This window comes from Ipomoea nil, unplaced genomic scaffold (genome assembly GCF_001879475.1).
Source record: "Ipomoea nil cultivar Tokyo-kokei standard unplaced genomic scaffold, Asagao_1.1 scaffold2928, whole genome shotgun sequence".
NCBI classification, from domain to species: Eukaryota; Viridiplantae; Streptophyta; class Magnoliopsida; order Solanales; family Convolvulaceae; genus Ipomoea; species Ipomoea nil.
The window spans coordinates 194,613-217,503 of NW_017619356.1; the positions used below are offsets into that span (position 1 = coordinate 194,613).

General features: G+C 39.4%; 2 long non-coding RNA genes across 2 annotated transcripts in view; one reads left to right on the top strand and one right to left on the bottom strand.

Moving 5' to 3' along the window:
• Positions 1 to 2,330, bottom strand: part of LOC109162289 — a 14,571-nt gene extending 12,241 nt beyond the window's left edge. Inside the window, exons 1-2 of the long non-coding RNA XR_002051061.1 lie at positions 2,099 to 2,330; positions 2,033 to 2,047 (exon numbers count right to left, since the gene is read on the bottom strand). This is a non-coding gene — a long non-coding RNA (uncharacterized LOC109162289). The remainder of the gene's footprint in view (positions 1 to 2,032; positions 2,048 to 2,098) is intronic.
• On the top strand, positions 1,866 to 17,631 carry LOC109162290. Its single transcript, XR_002051062.1, has 3 exons — positions 1,866 to 1,977; positions 8,593 to 8,599; positions 17,621 to 17,631. It is a non-coding gene; the product is annotated as an uncharacterized LOC109162290 (long non-coding RNA).
• Positions 17,632 to 22,891: the final 5,260 nt, after the last annotated feature.

The following is a 22,891-nucleotide window of genomic DNA, read 5'->3' on the forward strand; positions in this document are numbered from 1 at the left end:
TATGATTATTAGAGTAACCCAGGACCTCCACCTCCACTCCCTCTCTCCATAGCATAGCCCAACCAGCACTACGACCAACGCATTCCACCATCAAGCACCCCTAATCACCCAGTATATTGTTAACCGACTCTATTTTTTCTTAATCTACCTACCTAGCTCTCGGGACATAACTTTCTTGGTTAACAAATTCAAAATAAGTTGAGTTATTTTATTTTGCTAACAGTCACAAGGTGCAAATTAGACATTAATATACAAGTATATGAAGGCCGGTAAGCCATTCAAAACATATTCTTCACTTTATCTTATTCATCAATATTTAATGCAAGAGCATTAAAGAATCATCAAACTTAATGTTCAAACTTATCACAATCACCCTAGTTACGTTGAATTCTTAATTATTCCGTCTTTAAAATCTTAATCACTTCATAATGTTGTGAGGATAAATATGACTGACTTTCTACTTTTCTTATTATGAATAAACATGTAAAATGGTGCCATCAATCAACATAAACCAATTATTATTATTTGAATTGAGGGAATATATACTTACCTATTCTTGGCGAAGTTGTTACTTTAATATAACAAATTAGAACCCTTATAACAAGTATATCATGACCAATTATGCCCATAATTATGTATTCTTCAAAGTTGTACGTTATACTGAAAATATAGTATTATTTTTTTTATCGAACAAAATTATTTTAGAATTCTATCATTTTTTACATCTGTTGGAGGGGGATACCCCAATAAAATTGAAGATTATGCGTTATCCTCTACAATACCCCCTTCGCATAAGAGAAAAATGGGGTATTCTAAGAATTGGACACAAAACCTATCACACCCTAAGCAAGAATCATACCAGTAGACCAAATGCTCTTTTTATTATTTTTATGATTTAAAATGAAGTACTACATACCATATTAAAGAAAATATGAGTTATGTTTTACTGTAAAAAAATTGTACTAGAATAAAAAGGTTCAAAAAAGAGTATATCATGTTTGAGTATGCAAGTATTATGTATTCTATAAAGTTGTAGGTTATGGTAAGAATATAATTACTTTTTTATCGAATAAAATTATCTTAAAATTTTATCATTGTGTACTACTTTGTATTTGATTAATTTAATCGAAGTATCATATTCACTGACAATGCTAGATGTTCCTACAAAAAGTACTTTTTTTTTTTTTATCATATTTAATAGACTAAAAAAAACAATCAAAACCTTTTTCTTAAACCAAATATGGATTATGTTTATCTATCATATATTCCACTAGAATTAAAATGTTCAAAAAGGTCCACCATGAGACATTCAGAGAATCTGCAATTGAAATACCTTTTCTTAAACCAAATACGGATTATGTTTATCTGTCATGCATATGCTCCACTGAAATTAAAATGTTCATAAAGGTGCACCTTGAGACATTCAGAGAAATTGGAATTGAAATGTGCAAAATAGGAGAAAATTGAGACATTCCTAGAATTAACTCAAGACCTCTCAAACCCTAAGCACGAATCATACCACTAGATCAAATGCCCTTCTTGTTTCAATTACTTACAAAACTATATATATATATATATATATATATATATATATATATATATCTCGAAAGAAACAATAATACAACTTTTATAATTTAAAACATTATTAGGGTATTGATGAATTTTAAGTGATTTTTGCAATCTAAAAATTTGAACCATAGTTTTTCAACAAAAGGGAATGGTTTTTTGGTAATTTCTCATAAGATAAGGATTTGGTTTTTGGATCCAGGGTGGGACTCACCAACAAAAATAAAAAAGCAATATAGGGTTCGTGTGAGACGTAAACCTAGCGCCCAGCTAGGCGCGTTAATCTTAATCTTGGTGAAAAGGGTCAAATACGTCCCTGAACATTTCGTGAAAAGTCAATTAGGCCCATGAACTTTTTAAAAGTGCAATTGAACACATGAACTCATGATTTCGAGTCATCTGACTGCAATTGTTGAGCTGTTTAATGATTATGCAACCACATACTCTGTAAATGTAAACAGTTAACCCTCTACTGCCCAACCTCCTCAACCACAACCAGTGAATGTGCAGGCTACTACTGTTGGTAAGCCACAATCTAGGTTGAAAAGTGAACTGAAAAGGCAAAGAATGGAGAGTGGTTGAAGCCTTAAACAGACTGAGCTACAAATATATGTGAGTGAGAGTACTATGGATGATAAAGATGATTTTGATATCCTTAGATGGTTGAAGGTAAACAATGAGAGATTGTCCATTCTCTCAAAAATGGCAAGGGATGTTTTAGCAGTACCAATATCAACAGTGGCTTCAAGTGCTTTTACTACAAGTGGTAGAGTGTTAGATCCATTTTAGGAGTTCCTTAACTTCTAGAATTGTGAAAGCCTTAGTTTGTAGTACACAAGATTGGTTGATATTACCAAATCAACCAATACAAATCGAAGAAAATATTGATGATTGTGAAAATCTTGAAAAAGGTAAGCCTTTTTTTTTTTAAGGTTATTCATTTTATCATTTATACTCAAATAATACTTTGTGTTTTAGTGTTTTAATATATATATATATATATATATATATATATATATATATATATATATATATATATATATATATATATATATGAAGGGTTCAAGTGTGGGTAATGCTTCCCGTGCGGTTGTGCGGTTGAACGCACATTAAACATTAACATGGCGCACCTTAAGTATACAAATCACCATGCACCTTAAGCACACAAACAAAGCACCTTAAGAACACAAATCACTCACATTAAGTACATAAACTACGCACCTTAAGCACAGAACAAAGCACATTATGCACAAAATCCACGCACTTAAAATTTTAAAATGGCTCACATTAAGCACAAACTCACGCACATTAAGCACAAAATCCACACACCTTAATCACAAATCCCATGCACCTTAAGCACAAAACTCACGCACTTTAAGTTTTAACAACTACTCAGATTAAGTACAAAACTCACGCACCTTAAACACAAACTCACGCACATTATGCACAAAACTCACGCACCTTAAGCGCAAAACTCACGCACCTTAAGTACAAAACTTACGCACCTTAAATTTGACTTAGATGCAAAAATTACCAAATTGCCACCGCGTTTTTTTTTGTAAAAAAGTTTGCAATCCTGGACCTTGATCTAAACAAGATCAATGGCTCAGATTCTATATATATATATATATATATATATATATATATATATATATATATATATATATATATATATATATAGAGAGAGAGAGAGAGAGAGAGAGAGAGAGAGAGAGAGAGTTGAGTTCAAATGAGGACCACTATATTATAGAGGACCGTGAGGACTGACGTAGTCGTATGTCATTAGTCTGTATGTCGTGTGTATGGCCGAATGTAGTCGTGTGCCATAATTTGTATGCCATGTGCATATGTTTGTTAATTAATAGAGTCTGGGTTCGAAACCTGATGTTTACATGTATTCTTGTGTGTCATTGTGTATTAAGTTGTGTGCCTGATACTAATTTATCGTGTGCTCGTAATCAGTCCGCACAGTCCTCTATATATTGTGGTACTCATGTGAACTCAACTATATATATCTATATACTAATAAGAACCCAAGAAAGTTAGGCCTATAATGGGTAAAAAAAATGACGGTCAAATTTTTTAATCAAATGAATGGCTCAGATTGATCAGATTTTAATTTTTTCATTTCCTAATTTATCCTTAATGAATATGATTATCCATTAACTTTTCCGTTAAATATTATCTTTTCTGTTAATTTCTGTTAGTTCACCGTTAACTTACTCATTGATTTCAATAAGAAAGGTCTTAGGTTCGAACTTCATCACAATCAAAGTTGGCATAATTAGTACTTTATTTTACTCTTATTAAATTAAATAATAATTTAGTAGCTACAACAACAAAATAATACATATGCATTTCTTTAAATTATAATATTATGTGTCTACAATGTCTTTATTAAAAAAAAATATTCATTATCAATAAATTAAATAAGAGAAATAATTTCATTAGTTATATTGTCTTTATTTTTCTCCAATATAAAAATTTTTTACATTCAAATGTTGGTACCGTTGGTAGGAAAACAAATAATAATCAAATAAAATTGACTATTATTTTCTAGAAAGAAGGGAAGAAAAGATGAAGAAAAGTGGCTAGCGTTTGGTGTTGGGTTTTTGCAAGAGTCGAGTGAGCACTCTTTCCTTAAAACCTTATTTGCCACCTCCCAAAGATGCTAGGAGCGTTGTGGCCTAGGCTTCCCAGGATAAAACTTGCTAATGATTCAATGTTTCAGCACTCAAACAAGGAATCCGACGAGCAAGACAATGGCTATGAACACAGTAGGCCAAGAAATAGTAGAAGCAGAGCGGTTTTGAAGCTGAAAAACGAACTTTCGTGTTCTATGTTTCTGTGTGTAAAACTCTACTGCCTCTACCCTCTCTTATATAGGGTTGAAGGAGCCAATAGCCTTTATTATGGCAATTAAAAATGACATTAAAGCTGCCTTCCAACAGCTATAACAGCAGGCCACTACCTGGGAATTGAATTCAGAATTCAAAATTGGAATTAATAGACAATTAATTCCGTAACAGATGAATTCAATCCCCTCAATAGTCAGAACTTTCGGGTTCCTGACCGTTAGCGTACAGGGTTCGGTCTCAACTTTCGACCTCATCCAGTTTCGGCCCTTGCACCTCTCGTGGACTCTGTTGCACGAGAGTTGTGCTCTCGGTGCACCACTACACGAGAGTAGTGTAACTTAGCCCGCAAGGCCAGCCAATTTTCAGACGACATTCGTGCCCCCAGGTGCCGGCGCACACGAGCTCGGGCTTTCAACTTTCGACCTCATCCAGTTTCGGGCCCTTGCACCTCTCGTGGACTCTGTTGCACGAGAGTTGTGCTCTCGGTGCACCACTACACGAGAGTAGTGTAACTTAGCCCGCAAGGCCAGCCAATTTTCAGACGACATTCGTGCCCCCAGGTGCCGGCGCACACGAGCTCGGGCTTGAATCAAGCCTTTTTCAAACTCTGCTAGTTGGAATTTGATTTGCACCCCCCCCCCCCCCGCGCGAGAGAGCCTCTATGCTATACAATTCTACAAGCTTCAAAAGAGCTCTTGTATATAAGGGGGAAAAATCTTCATTCCAAAGCAATGTGGGACAAAAAGCTCACTTTTTTCGCTTCATTTTCCAACTCAAATGGGTCTACTTTGAGAATCAATATCTCATTCACCCATTATCCGTTTTGAGCGTACAATATATCGATCTCTTCGTCTCACTACGAAGAATCCGAATCCACTTTAACCCGACCCAAATAGGAAGTGGACCCCACTGATAATTGTACCACAAAATAGCCACTTAACATGCCATTTTATGTCATTTTAAGCTATTTTTTCCAACAATCCCCCACATGAATGAAAAATTGATTTTCGGGGTATTTTGAAATCGGAAACAACTGTGTTCAAACGGTCGATCCATGCATAGGATAGGTAGGGAGTCACTATACCCTTTGAACCTTCCCTCGTAAAGACATGTTTACTCTACTGGCTGTACGGTAGAACACGATGTCTTTGAACCGACTGCCGTTTGTATAGACGATGACATATCTCACATAGGAATCTCCCAACCATGCTCTTGCTCTCATGAGTGTGCCCGTTTTGGTCGTGGGTCACCGTTTCTGGTTCTGCGAGAGTTTCTAAAGAATTGTGCCCAACAATTCTCCTTTGAAGCGACCCTCACTTCTCTCTAACATAGGTGATTCTTTCTCGAGTATCCCGCATACTCAAGAATCATTAAAGCATTAACATGCTAGCCTCTTGCGGGAGTCACTGTTTTAACGAGGATTGGTAGGGAGTCCGAGACCCCCACAGTGACGCGCTCCGTTCCATAATTTAGTTGTCCCATTGAACCTAGGTGCCAGCTAGGTTGGGTATCCACTATAGAACTTTTTTAGTCCAAGGGCATTAGACCCATTCCTCGTGTCAACTTCTCCACAACTTCTCTTCCTAACCCTTTGGTCAGCGGATCCGCTATATTGTCTTTTGACTTTACGTAGTCAATCGAGACAACTCTAGTTGTGAGTTGTTGTCTAATGGTATTATGTCTACGACGCACATGTCTAGACTTACCATTATACATATGAATCTGTACTCTCCCGATTGTGGCTTGACTATCGCAATGCACACATATTGGAGGTACCGGTCTTTCCCAATTAGGAATATCCTCTATAAAATGGCGTAGCCATTCAGCCTCTTCACAACCTTTGTCCAAGGCTATCAGCTCAGATTCCATCGTGGATCTAGCTATCACAGTTTGCTTAGAGGATTTCCACGCAACGGCTGCACCGGCTAGTGTAAACACGTAGCCACTCGTGGACTTAGAGTCCTTAATATCAGATATCCAATTCGCGTCGCTATACCCTTCAAGTATGGCGGGATATCTCCCGTAGTGCAGTCCAAGATCACGAGTATACCTCAAGTATCTCATAACCTTTACTATTGCCTTCCAGTGCATAGCACCGGGGTTACTCGTATATCTACTGAGCTTACTAACCGCATAGGCAATATTCGGCCTAGTACAGCTCATAAGATACATCAAACTACCAATAACCTGAGCATATTCCACTTGTGAAATACCTTCTCCGTGGTTCTTGGTTAGATGAATGTTTGTATCAAATGGTGTCCTAGCCACTTGACTATCATCCTTGTTAAATTTCTCAAGGATTTTGTCAATATAATGTGATTGGCTCAACACGAGACCATCAGGTCTTCTAATGATTCTAATCCCGAGGATTAAATCGGCCAAACCCATATCCTTCATGTCAAATCTTGCATTTAACATGTTTTTGGTAGACTTGATCATCCGATCATTACTACCAACGATGAGAATATCATCGACATATAAACAAAGGATGACATAGCCATCTATCGTTTCCTTAACGTAGACGCATTTGTCACTTTCGTTTATTTTAAACCCGTTAGTTAACATCGCGTGGTCAAACTTCTCGTGCCACTGCTTGGGCGCTTGTTTCAAACCATATAGCGATTTAACCAACTTGCACACTTTCACATCCATTTGATGAACTTCCAAGTTCCGCAACGCGGCTATGGCAAGTATCATCCTAATGGAGTTTATTCTCGTCACGGGAGAATACGTGTCGAAGTAATCGAGGCCCTCGCGTTGCCTGTAACCCTTGATCACAAGCCTAGCCTTATACTTCTCGATGGAACCGTCCGATTTCATCTTCCTTTTAAAGACCCACTTGGATCCTAAGGGTTTACTACCCGGAGGAAGATCAACCAGTTCCCAAGTGTGATTCTGTAGAATAGAATCCACTTCACTTTTTATAGCCTCTTTCCACATTGGTCCTTCCGTAGAAGTCACGGCTTCTACATACGTTCGAGGCTCGTTCTCTATCAAACAAGATAGAAGATCGGGTTCATTTTCTAATAAACAAGTTAGAGTACCCGAATCGTACTCTAACAAGTAAGTTAGAAAATCAGGACCGAATGATTTTCCAACTCTCGCCCGCTTACTGCGTCTCGGCTCGAGCTCGGGTTCTCTCTCGGATTCCCCACTATCATTATCCATAGTTTCGTCAAACGTTCGTTTTGACGTACTTGGTCCCTCGTTGGACCTACAAGGAAATATATTTTCGAAAAAATATGCATTACTTGATTCTATTATCGTGTTCTCGTGTACATCCGGATTATTGGACTCGTGTACTAAGAACCGATAAGCACTACTATTATGTGCATAGCCAATAAAGATACAGTCCACCGTCTTAGGACCTATCTTTACTTTCTTAGGTGTTGGCACCAAAACTTTGGCAAGACACCCCCACACTTTCAGGTACTGGTAGGAAGGTTTCCTATCGTTCCACAGCTCATAAGGAGTCTTATCGAGCTTCTTTTAGGGTACCTTATTCAAAAGGTAGTTACTTGTCAAAATCGCCTCACCCCAAGCATCTTGAGGTAGGCCCGAACTTATAAGCATCGCATTCATCATATCTTTCAATGTACGATTCTTTCGTTCGGCAACACCGTTCGATTGAGGTGAGTAAGGTGCAGTACGCTCGTGTATTATACCTACACTTGCACAGAAGTCACCAATAGGTGCTTCGTACTCACCACCTCTATCGCTTCTAACCTTCTTAATACTTCGATTAAGTTGGTTTTCCACTTCATTCTTATAAAGAACGAATTTATCAACGGCTTCGTCTTTGCTCTTAAGCAAATACACATAGCAGTATCATGTGCTATCGTCGATAAATGTGATAAAATACTTATTACCACCTCTCGTTTGTATCGATCTAAAATCGCACAAATCACTATGGATTAATTCTAGTGGTTCAGTTTCCCTTTCAACCGACTTGAAAGGTACTTTCGTTAGTTTTGCCTCAACACAAATTTCACACTTGTTATTTGTGTCAATTTGAAAGTTAGGAATATGGTCCATGCTAATTAATCTACAAAATAGAATTAAAATTAACATGACCTAGTCTACCATGCCACAAACTGGAAGACTCAAGCAAGTAAACAGAATTAACTTTGCTTTTATTGATAACAAGAATTACATTGAGCTTAAAGAGCCCATCAGTTACATATCCTTTACCAACAAACATCCCTAACTTGGACAAAACTACTTTGTCTGACTCGAACACCATGCGAAAGCCATGCTTGTTCAACAGAGAGCCAGACACAAGATTCTTACTTAGCTCAGGAACATACAGCACGTTGTTCAACGTTAGTTCCTTCCCGGAAGTCATCTTCAGAACCACCTTGCCCATGCCTTCCACAGCAGACTGAGCAGAGTTTCCCATCAACACCTTTTCACCATCAACGGTCTCAAAGGTGTTGAACATCTCTCGGTTGCAACACAAGTGCCTGGTTGCACCGGTATCAATGAACCATTCACGAGGGTTTGAGCCCACGAGGTTCACCTCGGTCACCATAGCCGAAAGGCTAATCTCGACCTCTTTCTGATTGCTATCTCCAACAACATTGGCTTCAGAACTCTTGTTCTTCTTCCTTGGAGCCTTGCATTCAGATGCTCTGTGGCCATGCTTGCCACAATTGTAGCATTCACCAGGAAACTTGTTCTTGGTAACGCCACCTTTCGGACCTAGCTTTCGCTTGTCCTTCTTGTTCCTCTTGGAGCTCTTACCGTGCTCCACAACATTGGCCTTAGCGCCAACAACGATAGGAGCCTTCCTATCATTCGTCCCGTTCCCTTCCTCAATCCTGAGTCGCTGGATCAGGTCCTCCAGATTCATCTCCTTTCGCTTATGCTTAAGGTAGTTCTTGAAGTCCTTCCACCCTGGAGGCAACAAATGGATCACAGATCCCACTTGGAAGGCTTCACTTAGCACCATGCCCTCATCACGGATCTCATCAAAGATTAATTGCAAATCTTCTACCTGACTTAGCACGGTCTTTGAATCAACCATTTTGAAGTCGAGGAATCGGCCAACCACAAATTTCTTTGAGCCGGCATCCTCACTTCGGTATTTATGATCCAAAGCTTCCCACAACTCTTTTGATGTGCTTATCTTTCGATATACATCATATAACGTGTCACACAATCCATTCAGGATGTAGTTTCGGCAAAGGAAGTCCGAATCCTTCCAATAGCCAACCGCCATCACGGATTGTGCATCTTGTTCCTTCAACTCGGGAACACTCTCGGACAAGAACCTTGCCAGGCCGAGAGTTGCTAGGTAGAACAACATCTTCTGTTGCCACCTCTTGAAGTTCGAACCAACACCGGTGAACTTCTCCGGCTTTTCAGCCGAACCACTCGGTACCGAAGGTACCCGAGACATGGGAATATATCCCTCAGTGCTCCCACCATCTTGTGAACCAACGTTCACTGGTGTAGCTTGGAAATTAGCAACATTGTTGCCATTCCCTCCACTGTTATCCGCAACAACGTTATTGTTGCCGTTTCTTCCATTGTTGTCCGCAACAACATTATCCTCCCCATCAATTGGCAGTACGGGATGCTCCATTTTTCTTCAAGGAAATTCGGAGAAGACCACCAACGGGAAAATAAATAAAATAAGCCCGCAAGGCCAGCCAATTTTCAGACGACATTCGTGCCCCCAGGTGCCGGCGCACACGAGCTCGGGCTTGAATCAAGCCTTTTTCAAACTCTGCTAGTTGGAATTTGATTTGCACCCCCCCCCCCCCCCCCGCGCGAGAGAGCCTCTATGCTATACAATTCTACAAGCTTCAAAAGAGCTCTTGTATATAAGGGGGAAAAATCTTCATTCCAAAGCAATGTGGGACAAAAAGCTCACTTTTTTCCCTTCATTTTCCAACTCAAATGGGTCTACTTTGAGAATCAATATCTCATTCACCCATTATCCGTTTTGAGCGTACAATATATCGATCTCTTCGTCTCACTACGAAGAATCCGAATCCACTTTAACCCGACCCAAATTGGAAGTGGACCCCACTGATAATTGTACCACAAAATAGCCACTTAACATGCCATTTTATGCCATTTTAAGCTATTTTTTCCAACATCAAATTCATCAATTGATTATATTCGCTACATTGTCCCTACAATGTCTTTATTTAAAAAAAATAAATTATTCATTATCAATAAATTAATTAAGAGAAATAATTTTATATAGGTATATTGTCTTTATTTTACTCCAATGTAAAAATTCTTTACATTCAAATTCATCAATTGATTATATTCACTACATTGTCTATTAATTTTTTTGTGCACTAATTTTTTAATTAAATGTCAAAGTTATAATACAAAATAATGCTATATATTTATTTACCAAGTATTTTATTAACACCATGAAAAAATTTAAAAATATATATAATTAATAAAGTCAATCACATTAACGACTTGAGGGATTTGTTGACAAAGAGAATATTCAAATAACACAACAAATTAAAGTGAGAACTACCTCGCAATGTCTTTGTTTGACAATCAGCAGTTAGCGGTTAGCGTTAGCGGATTATATTAGCGGATTTGACCAACGAATTATATCAACAGTTGGTAAAAAGATATTTGAAAAAATTAGCTGTTTAGATTAACATGTAAAATGACCTAAGGGTATCATATCGGGGTAGTGCTATGAGGACCCAGCGGGAAAAGAGTGTCATATCGTGGAAAGATGGAAGAACCCGGAATTAAGCTGGTGACTATGTAAAGATGGAGAGGTATATGGACAAAGGCAATGATGTGTACTTGTGCTCCGTTGAGAACTTGAAGGCAAAGGAGGAAGTAGCTCAATCGATACCTGTGGTCCACGAGTTTCTTGATGTTTTTCCCGAAGAAATATCGGGTATGCCGCCCGCTAGGGAAGTGGAGTTTTCAGTGGATCTTATGCCGGGCACTGCACCCATCTCTAAAGCTCCGTATCGTTTGGCTCTGCCTGAAATGCAAGAGTTGAAGGCTCAGTTGCAAGAACTCCTGGACAAGGGTTATATCCGGCCAAGTGCATCGCCTTGGGGAGCTCCGGTGTTGTTTGTAAAGAAGAAGGACGGGAGTATGAGGTTATGTATCGACTATCGGGAGCTGAATCAAGTTACCATCAAGAACAAATACCCCCTTCCAAGAATTGATGATTTGTTTGATCAACTTCGTGGCGTAGGAGTGTTCTCTAAAGTTGAATTGAGGTCAGGGTACCATTAGATAAGGGTAGCACACAAGGATATCCCTAAGACTGCGTTTCGGACTCGGTACGGTCACTACGAGTTTACGGTAATGCCTTTCGGTTTGACTAATGCTCCTGCAGTTTTTTATGGATCTGATGAACAGAGTGTTCAAATCTCACCTCGATGATTTTGTGATCGTGTTCATCGACGATATCTTGGTTTATTCGAAAGATAAGAGAGAGCATGTTGGACATCTTCGGACGGTACTTCAAATCTTGCGGGAAAAGCAGCTGTACGCCAAGTTCTCTAAGTGCGAGTTTTGGAAGGACAGTGTGACGTTTCTAGGCCACGTGATTGATAGTAGGGGGATTTCTGTGGATCCGGACAAGATACCGGCAGTGAAGGAATCGACTGCACCTTCATCGGTGTCGGAAGTAAGAAGTTTTCTTGGATTAGCGGGTTATTATCGAAGGTTTGTGTTAGATTTTGCCAAGGTGGCTCAACCGTTGACTAAGTTGTTAAGAAAAGAAGTGCATTTCGTTTGGAATCAAGCTTGTGAATCAACATTTCGAGATTTGAAGGAGAGGCTCACGTTTGCACCAGTTTTGATTTTACCATCGGGAACGGAAGGGTTTGAGGTATACAGTGATGCATCCAAGAAGGGACTAGGTTGTGTATTGATGCAAAACGGGAGAGTGATTGCTTACGCCTCACGATAGCTTAAGGTTCACGAAGAGAATTACCCTACCCACGATTTGGAATTGGTCGCTGGGGTGTTTGCTTTGAAAATTTGGAGGCATTATCTATATGGGGTGCGTTGCAAGATATTCACGGATCACAAGAGTCTCAAATATATCTTCACCCAAAAGAACCTCAATATGCGACAACGAAGGTGGTTAGAACTCATCAAGGACTATGAGTTAGATATTCAGTATCACGAAGGAAAAGCTAATGTGGTGGCGGACGCCTTAAGTCGGAAATCGAAGCATACCGCTAGTTCTATTTGGGTGGTGGCGGATGAGCTTTGTAAGGAGCTTCAACAGATGAGCTTGGAAGTGGTGGATCAAGGAGATGTGGAGGCAGAAGTTCGTTGTTATAACTTGAGGATTGTACCTACGTTTTTGGGAGAAATCAAGGAAGAGCAGCAAAAGGATATGTTTTTGACCAAGGTAAGGGATGACCTAGCTAGAGGAAAAGGGGGACCGTTTGAGTTGTCTGCGGATGGGGTGTTGAGGTACAAAAGCCGTGTGTGCATACCCACGTCATGTGATAAGTGGAAGCGACGAATTTTGGAAGAAGGTCATAACACACCCTATTCGGTTCACCCCGGAGGGGACAAGTTATACAAGGACGTGAAGGGTTTCTTCTGGTGGCCTAACATGAAGAGGGAAGTTGCAGAGTTTGTTGGGAAATGCCTTAATTGCCAGAAAGTTAAAGCGGAACGTTGTAAAGTTAAGGGGTTGGTACAACCGTCAGAAATTCCACAAGGGAAATGGGATTCTATATCTATGGATTTCGTGGGAGGATTACCGACGACCCGTTCGATTAAGGACAAAATCTGGGTGATAGTTGATCGTTTGACCAAGACTGCCCGTCTTATTGCTATGAAGGAGACCTGGACAATGACACAGTTGGCTCAAGCCTATGTCAACCAAGTGGTAAAGTATCATAGAGTTCCGAGGGATATTGTCTCCGATAGAGATTCAAGGTTCTTGTCTCAATTTTGGAAATCTTTGCAAGCAGCTCTTGGAACTAAGCTAAGTCTCAGTACAGCTTTCCACCCAGCCACCGATGGACAAACAGAAAGGACTATACAGTCTATCGAGGATTTGTTGAGAGCTTGTATGTTGGATTTTCAAGGGTCTTGGGAGGACCATCTGGATTTGATCGAGTTTTCTTACAACAACAGTTATCATTCGAGTATCCGCATGGCACCTTATGAAGCTCTCTATGGACAGAAGTGTCATAGTCCGCTTTGTTGGGAGGATCTCGTTAATCCGATAGTGTTGGGACCACAATACTTGTTGGACACATCCGAGAAAGTTAAATGAATTCAGGAAAGGATGAAAGTGGCTCAGAATCGCCAAAAGTCTTATGCTGACTTGGCTAGAAGACAGGTGGAGTTTTCGGTTGGGGATAAGGTTTGGTTGAAGGTATCTCCCACCCGGGGAGTAATGCGGTTTGGGAAGAAAGGGAAGTTAAACCCTAGGTTTATAGGCCCGTATGAAATCTTGGAGAGGATTGGGAATTTGGCTTACCGTTTGGCGTTGCCTTTGGAGTTGGATAGAGTGCTTAATGTGTTTCATGTATCGCAGCTCAAGAAATATGTTCACGATCCGGCTCATGTTTTACCACCAAAAGTGATACCGTTAGATGACGATTTGTCTTACGAAGAAAGGCCGCTCAGAATTTTGGACTTCAAGACTCGGGACACTCGTAGGAAATCTGTTAAGATGATAAAGGTTTGGTGGTCTCATCATGGGGTTGAAGAAGCTACTTGGGAGCTGGAGGCATCGATGCGAGAGCGATACCCTGAGTTGTTTGTGGAAGGTATCTCGTTTTCCTAGGTTGTTGTGTGCTTTGTGTGCTTGCTTGTTTTGCTTGTTGCCTTGTGGCTTAGCTAGTGTGTTAGTTGGTGTTTGGAGTTAGTTGTTGAGTTCTTGGTTGTTGGATTGAGGTTAGAGTTCTTGATGCTCAATCTATCCGTTGTTGACCCCTTGCCAATCCTTGAAATTGTTGAGCAAATCTGGACTTGATCCATGGTTTGTCATCAAGCGACCAATCTTGTTCTGAGGGATATAATCTCCCAGCCCCAATTCTCGGAATTCTTCCCATATTCCTATGAGGTTTTGTTGCACTAGACTCGTTGGCTCTCTTTGGAGATACAAATTTTTGCCTCTTAAAATTTTGTTGCCTATCCGAGATATTAATTTTTGGATTCGGCCTTGAAACATTTTATTGGGAATTTATTTGATTACCAACTCCTTGTCTCATTGTGCTATACTGACTTTTCACAAATTTTACCACTGGAACTTTATTAATTAAAGTAGTAGTAGAATTAGTCAGTTTCACAGGGGTTTGAGAACATGATAGATCGTAGCCTAGTCCGGCTTTATCTCCAGCGGGTTTCTGCATGTTTACCATTTTATCCATTATTTTGGATGAATTTGTAAATGATGCGATTACTTCCCGAAGGTTATGTTCTCGAACCTCTCTAGCTTTGCACTCTTCTTGTAGTCGAATATTTTCGGCTTTCAAATTACTCATTTCATTTAGAGCATTTTGCAATTTTTGTGACACTTCTTCCTTTTCAAGAATTAACGTATTATTGCGCTCTTTGATTTGATTGTGAGTGGGCATGACTTTTTGACAATCTTCTATAAGACTTTGAAATGATTCTTGAGTCTGGAAAGAAGTGTCAACGGAACTAAAAGAGCTAGAAGATACCTCTTCGTCAGTTTCACGCGCTATGTAGCATTCCTCATGTTTGGATGTTTTGCCCACTAGACATAGTAGCGCCGTATCTTCTTGTGATGAATCACTCTCGTCACTAGATGATTCTTCGGATTCACTTGCCTCTAACGGATCACTTATTAGTGCCTTCCATTTGCCCTTTTTGAATTTCTTCTCTTTGGATTTGTATTCCACTTGTGGAGAAGTATTCGAATTTTTGTCCGCCTTGGGGTGCGGACATTCGGCCATAAAATGTCCAGGCTTTCTACAATTGTAACACACGTTTGTGTTATCTTCGACCGGTTCCCTTCTTGATCTTCTATTTTCTCGAATGAAATTTCCTTGTGGTGATCCTTTGTTCTTTCTCATGAACTTCTTGAATTTCCTAACAAATAAAGAAAATTGTTCGTCAGATAAAAAATCATTATTTACTACTGACCTTGATGAAGAAGGTTGTTCGGCCATCAATGCGGATGTTCGTTCATCACGTTCTTCCTCGACTCGTGTCTTCATTTCGAACACATACGTCTTAAGATCACTAAAGAGTTTATCCGTAGATAATGTCCTTAGATCTTTATGATCGCGCATTGCGGTCACCTTCATATCCCAATTTGTAAGTAATCCGCGTAACACTTTGAGCGATATTTCTTTCTGGGTAATGGTCTTTCCCAGAATCGTGATTTCTCCAAGGATTTTGATCAATCGAGCTTCCATGTCGGTGATGCTTTCGTTCGGTAGCATTTTGAAATCTTCGAATCTCTTCATGGCAATGGTTAGTTTGTTGTCTTTTTCTTGTTCATCGCCTTCACCGATACTAATGAGAGTATCCCATATTTCTTTTGCTGTGGTGCATTTTCGAATCTTTGGGAATATTGTGTCATCGACCGTTTTGAACAAAATATCCTTGGCAATATTGTCCAAGTTATTTCGTCCTCTATCTTCCTTTGTCCACTCCATTTTTGGCTTTGGAATATATCGTGGAGCATTTGGATCTCGTGGGGTAGTAGTATTAGCTTCCATGATTTGGATAGGACCAGTGGTGATGACTTCCCACATTTCATCATTTAAAGCAAATAAGTGCACCTGCATACGTATTTTCCAATCGTCAAATTTATCAAGTGAGAAAAGCAAATTTTGAGCCAGAGCTATATCTCTCTTCATCTTGAAGATTTTAAGATCTATCTAGCAGTCAAAATTGACTCAAATAGACAACTGCTCTGATACCACTTGTTGGTCCCGAAAGGGTGGTGAGAAGTCTAGAGGCGGGGGGGGGGGGGTGAATAGACTTCTCTAACTTTTCAAACTTTCTTCGAAAACACACAAGGCAAATAACACTTTGGTAATTTCAACTCTAAGTAACAAGCATCAACAAGATAAACAACTTAGAGTGTGCAGTGGAATAAGTAGCGGTAAAGTGTTATGCTCAATTAGTGCGGTGTTCAAAGAGAGATTCTAAACATGCAACACGTTAGAAACACTTGATATGGTTCAAGGATGATGTACGTAAATTTTGGCTTGCATGCAAACGTGGGAACTATCAAACCCAGACAGATAAAGATATGCGATAAATCGTAATCGGGTTAGTTCGCAGTTAGAATAAGCATGCACAAAATATATATGAGCAGTAAGTAAATAGAGAGAGAGAGATTTATAGTGGTTCAGAGGTGGTGTAATCCTCCTAGTCCACTCTTCTCCTTTCACTTCAAGGAGGAAATTCACTATTCTTCGATCACCCAGTTACAATATTGAATAAGTGTCCACCGACACTTCTCCGAGTGCTTCGCACAAAGCTACACTCCTCCAAGGTTTTTCGCAAGCTCCTCTTGTTACTCCGCCTTCCCGAGTACTTCGCACCAAGATGTACTCCTACACCACGAGAACTACGCACAAAGCTACGTCCTCACAGGGTTTTCACAAGCTTCTCTTGTTACTCTGCCCTTTACAACGAGTGCTACGCACAAAGCTACACTCAACCAGAGTTTTTCACTCTCTCTAGTTACTCCGCCCTCTTTCTACACCTCAGTAGGGAAGTCTACGAAGAGATAAAATTTTTCTCTCACTCAGACTTGAATGTAATTCTATGAAGCTCTGTTTCCCCCTTTTTCGGCTAATTGAAAAATTAGATTATATCTTTTGCTTGTATGTCTTAGCCGTTGTTCAAGTTGTTGAACTGCTCAATCGCTCTGGGGTTCTTTTTGTCTTCAAGTCTGCTTGGACAATTATAGCTAGTGAAAGCTATTTGCCCGTTGATCAACTTTCGATCTCGATCGTCCATTTTGAATTGTAGTTGATCAAAAGATATTGTCAACTTGATCTGAAATATTAGGTAGATGCCTTTTCTCCTTTTGTCAGATGATTTGAATAATTTGCCCGTTGTCGTGTCTTAAATTTTGTAGCCTCCAAAATTTGAATAAGTTCGGCGCGGCAAGCTTGATATTTCTTGTCCTTCATAAATGCTCTGACATGTCAAGTTGATCAAATAATTTATCTGTTGATTCTTGCTTGAGTATAAAATAATTTCTCCGCGAATCAGCCTTCTTCGAGCGTCTCCGGTTCCACCGTAAAAACTTGATGTTCAGATGAAAATATATCAGATATTTTCTCCTTCATGATCCTTGTAAAATAGTATACTGGAACCTCTGTAAAAACTTCACAGTTTGTTCATAATGAGATGCTCTGTTTCGATTTTAGGCTTGGTCCATCATACTTGGTGTGTTTCTTCATCTGGTGCATGGTTCTTGTGAGACTTGTGCATTCACCTTACTTAGTCTCCATATTGGAGTCTCCATGTTAGCTAGTCTCTCAGTTAGTCTCCAAGCTAGCGTCCAAGCTTTAGCTAGTCTCCAATACACTCGAGCTAGTCTCCCATACGGTCCAATACACTCGAGCTAGTCTCCCATACGGTTTGGGCTAGTCTCTCATACGGTGGAGGTTAGTCTCCCATACGGTCCAAGCTAGTCTCCCAAGCAAGTTAAAAATGCTTCACTTGAGATTTGAACTTAAGATCACTTAGCATAGCTCACACGCATTTCTTCTAACTCCTCTAGCATGATTCTTAGTGATTTATCCGCATCATAATTGTGTTAAGCTATAATCCCGCATAACATCTAAAATCAACTTGTGATTTTCCAGACTTGTACATGGGTTGCATGATATGGGTGCACCATACTCTGTAGACTTAAACTGACTCAAATAGAATAAAAATGGGGACTACTTGATTTATCAAAAATACATTCGGCTCATCAAAATTTACAAAATATTCCTAACAATTTCCCCCTTTTTGATGATGTCGAAACTTATACCCAAGTCATTTTGGCTTTGTCAACTTTGAAAAATAATTTCTTTTTAATTGCTTTTATTTCGACTAGCCAATTGACGGGTTTAACAAAAATTGTGACTTAGAGATTTTAAAATTCGGACAACCTAACCGTATAAATAAGACTTTGAGCGTGGGGTGTTCAATTTTCTTTTAGCTTGAATTTTTTTTCCCCCTAAATTTTATGTCCTCATTTTATACGTGTTACAATATTAATTCTAAGTCCAAATTAAAATCTTGTGACATAAAAACACAAAATGAATAAATTAACTAAGACACATTAGTATGGTACGAAATATTGTCATGCATTTTCAACCCATTTTAGCTTAGCATAGATATGATATCAAAGAGTAATGTGCTAGCTAAAATATATTATACACCAAAAATTGAGTTTGTCAACCAAATTTGTTACCTCCCTTTCAACTTGGCATTGATGAATTCTCTAAATTTCTTGAAGTCCTTCTCTAGTCCTTTGTGTTGATACGGTGCGGCTACTTGTCCGGTGATGTAGTTGCCATAAGCTTCTCTTATGTTGTCTCCTTTCAACACTCCAGCTTCATGCCAAAAGATGCACTCATCAAGTGTTCGGCCATCGCTCATTTGCTCACTTCGGTGTCCGAACTCCGTTTGAAGCTCTTGCAATTTTGTATCCTTGTAGCAATTGGCTTCGGCATTGGTGGCATTGGTGCAATCGGCGTAGGTGGCAACACACGATGAGAGGTTGAACTCGAGCTAGGACGAGTTTCTTTATAATAGTCCATCATGCTCCCTCGGCTTCTAGGTGTTGTTGACGGTCGAACAAGTTCCACAAAGGGTCCTCTTGGACGTGGAGCTCTCAGCTGTGTATAGGCATAAGCTTGTGGCACATAATGACGTGTTAATCCTTCCCCCTTTTCGGCAGCATCCATGAACCTTTGAAAGCTTTTGGTGGAAGAATCTTGCTTGTCACGAACTCCTTCAAGAAGATCCATGTTGATATGTGATTGTTGAAGTAATCCTTGCACTTGTTGTTCCAAAAGTTTGAGTCTTGAAGTAGTCTCGGACCCATGTTTTCCCATTTCATTGAACAACTTCATTACATCATTCTTCAACTCATTCTTTGCCGTGTCAATTTCGTTTTTCGATAGGCCTTGCCTATTAAACAATTGTTGAGCATGGTCCACCATCTCCTTGTGATAACCATCAAGCTTGGTATCCATTGCATCCATTTTAGTGTTCAATCCACCCGTAGATTCTTGTAGAATAGACTTAACATCCCCAACAATCTCTTCTCTTATGGCTTGAGCATTAAACGTTTGTTCCCTTTGTACGGGTGGGGTTGGAATCGGCAAATGGTGTGCAAAATCATCTTGTGGTGTGGTGATCATTGTGTCAACAAGGTTGGCTTCGGCTTCTTCGGTGTTGTAGCAAAGTAACAAAGTAGACCGATTTCTTGGATGATCTTGATCATAGAACTCATAAGAAGGTGGCAAAGTAGGCAAGTTCCTTGTTTCATCCAAGTTTAAAGAAATCCCTTGACTTGGTGCATTTCCTTCCTCATGAATGGACCCCGTAACCTCCGTTTCGGGGTGTGGAAAATAAGACTCAAAACTCAAATTTTCATCCCCAACATTTGCAGGATACGGATCAATCTCCGGGAGCCCTACATCATCATTCCTCACCAAAGATCCCTCTCCGGGTCCTCTTTGGCTATCCTCCAAAGACAAAACGGTTGCCCGGCGAATATCATTTGGGTCAAATTCACCTATGGGCACTTCGGATGTGGCTTCAACCATAACACCTTTTTCGGTTCTCTTCTTCTTGGCAAGCTTAGTCAAAAAGCGAGAAATAATCACCGAAAGACGGGTAGCTCTAGCAAGGTCACGTGAGCCTAACCAACACAACACCAATTCTTCTCTTTCCAAAGTATTTGGCCCTATAGTTTCGGCCAACTTGTTATGGTCTCCTAATCTCCATGCTCTCCATTCAAGTGCTCTTTTATACTCCTCCAAAAGTGCACTATCCGCCCCAATTGTTGATATCTCATCATCACTTCCAACTTCAACTATGTCACTTACAACAACATCAATTTCCACTCTATTTTCCTCAACAAATCCGTGGCTCTCAAGGATAGGATGGTTCGGGTTTTGAGTGGGTAAAGGTCTAGAATTTTGATGGCTAGTTTGTTCTTCATTTGATCGAACGGCAAGGTTGTTCGATCCTTCATTGCTAGGTTCTCGGATATATTGTTTAAGGTCTTGGAAGGGGTTGGGCAATTTTCTTTTTCGGGTGGGTTTTGGTAGGCTTGTGGGTAAGGTGGGATTTTTTGGTTCATTCAAATTGGGTGGCTGAAAGAGATAGCTATGGTTTGCAATGTGTTTGGCTTTGGTAAGGGTAACATTTTTGGTTCTCAAAATTTCACCAACGGCAAACCCGTAACCAATCTCCTGTTGAAACCATCCATCTACTAACGGCTTCGCCTTCTTCAAAGACTCACACAACCTTCCAAACATAAATGCACCCCAATCCACACAAACATTGTTCAAAATAATGTCCATAATCAACAACTTATCCCCCGACAATTTGTCACGGCAATGATACCGGGACTCTACACATTTATGAATAATATCCAACAACAACCCGTAATCCTTCTTTAAACCCCTCTTGTTGCCGTTAATCTTCGGAGATAGCGGTGCGTTAGCATCGCGAATCTCGGCCCAAATGGCATTAACATCATGCACATAATTTTCTACTCTCAAACCCGTTTCAACAAGATTAAACATTCTCCGAAAATCTTCGAGTTCTATTTCTACATCAACACCTTTGATCATAGAAATAATTGAGCCATTTTCTACTCTAGCATTCATGTATAATTCGGTCACCTCATCTTTATAGAAACCAACATATCTAAAAGTGCAAAAATTTAACAACCCATAAGATTCGAGAGAGTTGATAATTTTTACCCTAATAGATTTGTCCTCCACTTGCTTATTGAAGTCGGTGACATCAAGGATCATTCCACTAAGCACATTGCTAGACTTCCTTGTTCCTCCGGTGGTGATTGTTTCCACATCCACTTGATTGGCATCCATTGAGTAGAAATTGAATTTAGGAATTTTTGGGTGAAAATTGGGTGTTTCGGCAGTGAGGTCCGAAAAAGGGTAAAACGGAATGGGTATTTCGATAGAGAAGTTATTTGGGTAGGTTCTTGGGTTTGGGTGATGGATTGTTGTGTGTAGAAGAGTTTTGTGTAGAAGATTTAGAGTGGGTGTTTCAGCATTGGGAGATTTTTGGTTTCTTCTTGTGCGTTTTTCCGGCCGGCGAGAGAGAAGGAAGAAGAGAATTTGTGTTCTTCTTGATTTCCAATTCTACCCGTTAGAATTGAGGGAGAAGGGTGAGAAATTACTCTTTTGCCCTCTAGTGGGTAGAGAGAGAGTATTAATCTCTTTGAGGATAAATTCGACCTTCCACATGATTTAAATTTGCCAGCTCAGATTTATATACTCAATTTGTGAGTACATGGCGCCAAAAATTGTGCTTCAAAAAACCGCCAACCTGGAGCAAATCAGATAAAAAAAAACTCGAAAATAATCTGTTAGACCAATAAATATATTCCAAATAAATATTATCGTCTCGATTTCATATTTCAATAAAGCTGATATTATCTGAAATAAAAACTGATAAGAAATAAATTGATCAGACAGATACCTAATATCTGAAAAGAAAAATTCCAAGTTCCAAAAACATTTAAAAGTAATTTGACTTTTGCAAATGGGCCTAACCTTTTTGACATTTGAATTGCAAGATATGGGCAATTTTTCATCAGAATTAGTTTCTTTAACATGCAAACCCAATTAGGCACATAAAATCATATACTTAACAAAATTAACCCAATTAAAAGAACATTCCCCCTAAATTACATACTTAAATAAAATTAATTTAATTAAACACATTTAGCAAACAAATTACACAAATCAATTATGCTAAAACGTGACAAATTAAATAGACATACGTATCACATAAATAAATCGCAAATTTAGGTACGCAGATTTCGTAAGATAAAATTATAACACATTTAGTCACATATAAATTTTACGAAAACATGTACACAACCAAACACATATCACACGTACATACACAATTAAATTAAGCATGTAGATCACATAATTCACATGCAACATGCACAGTGCGAATAAAAAATAAGGAGTTTAGAAATTGCTTAGCTCATTTCGATCATTCCCATTTCATGCCTTAGAGTTGCAAAACGAGATTCACACAACGGCTTTGTGAGAATGTCGGCAATTTAATTCTCCGTGGGAACATGATCGATTTTCAAATCTTTCTTTTCGACGTGGTCTCGGATAAAATGGTGTCGAACGTCGATATGCTTGGTTCGCGAATGAAGCACTGGATTTTGGGTTATGGCGATTGCACTTGTATTATCACATAAAATGCTAACATTTTCGCACTTAATCCCATAGTCCAATAATTGTTGCTTCATCCACAAGATTTGTGCACAA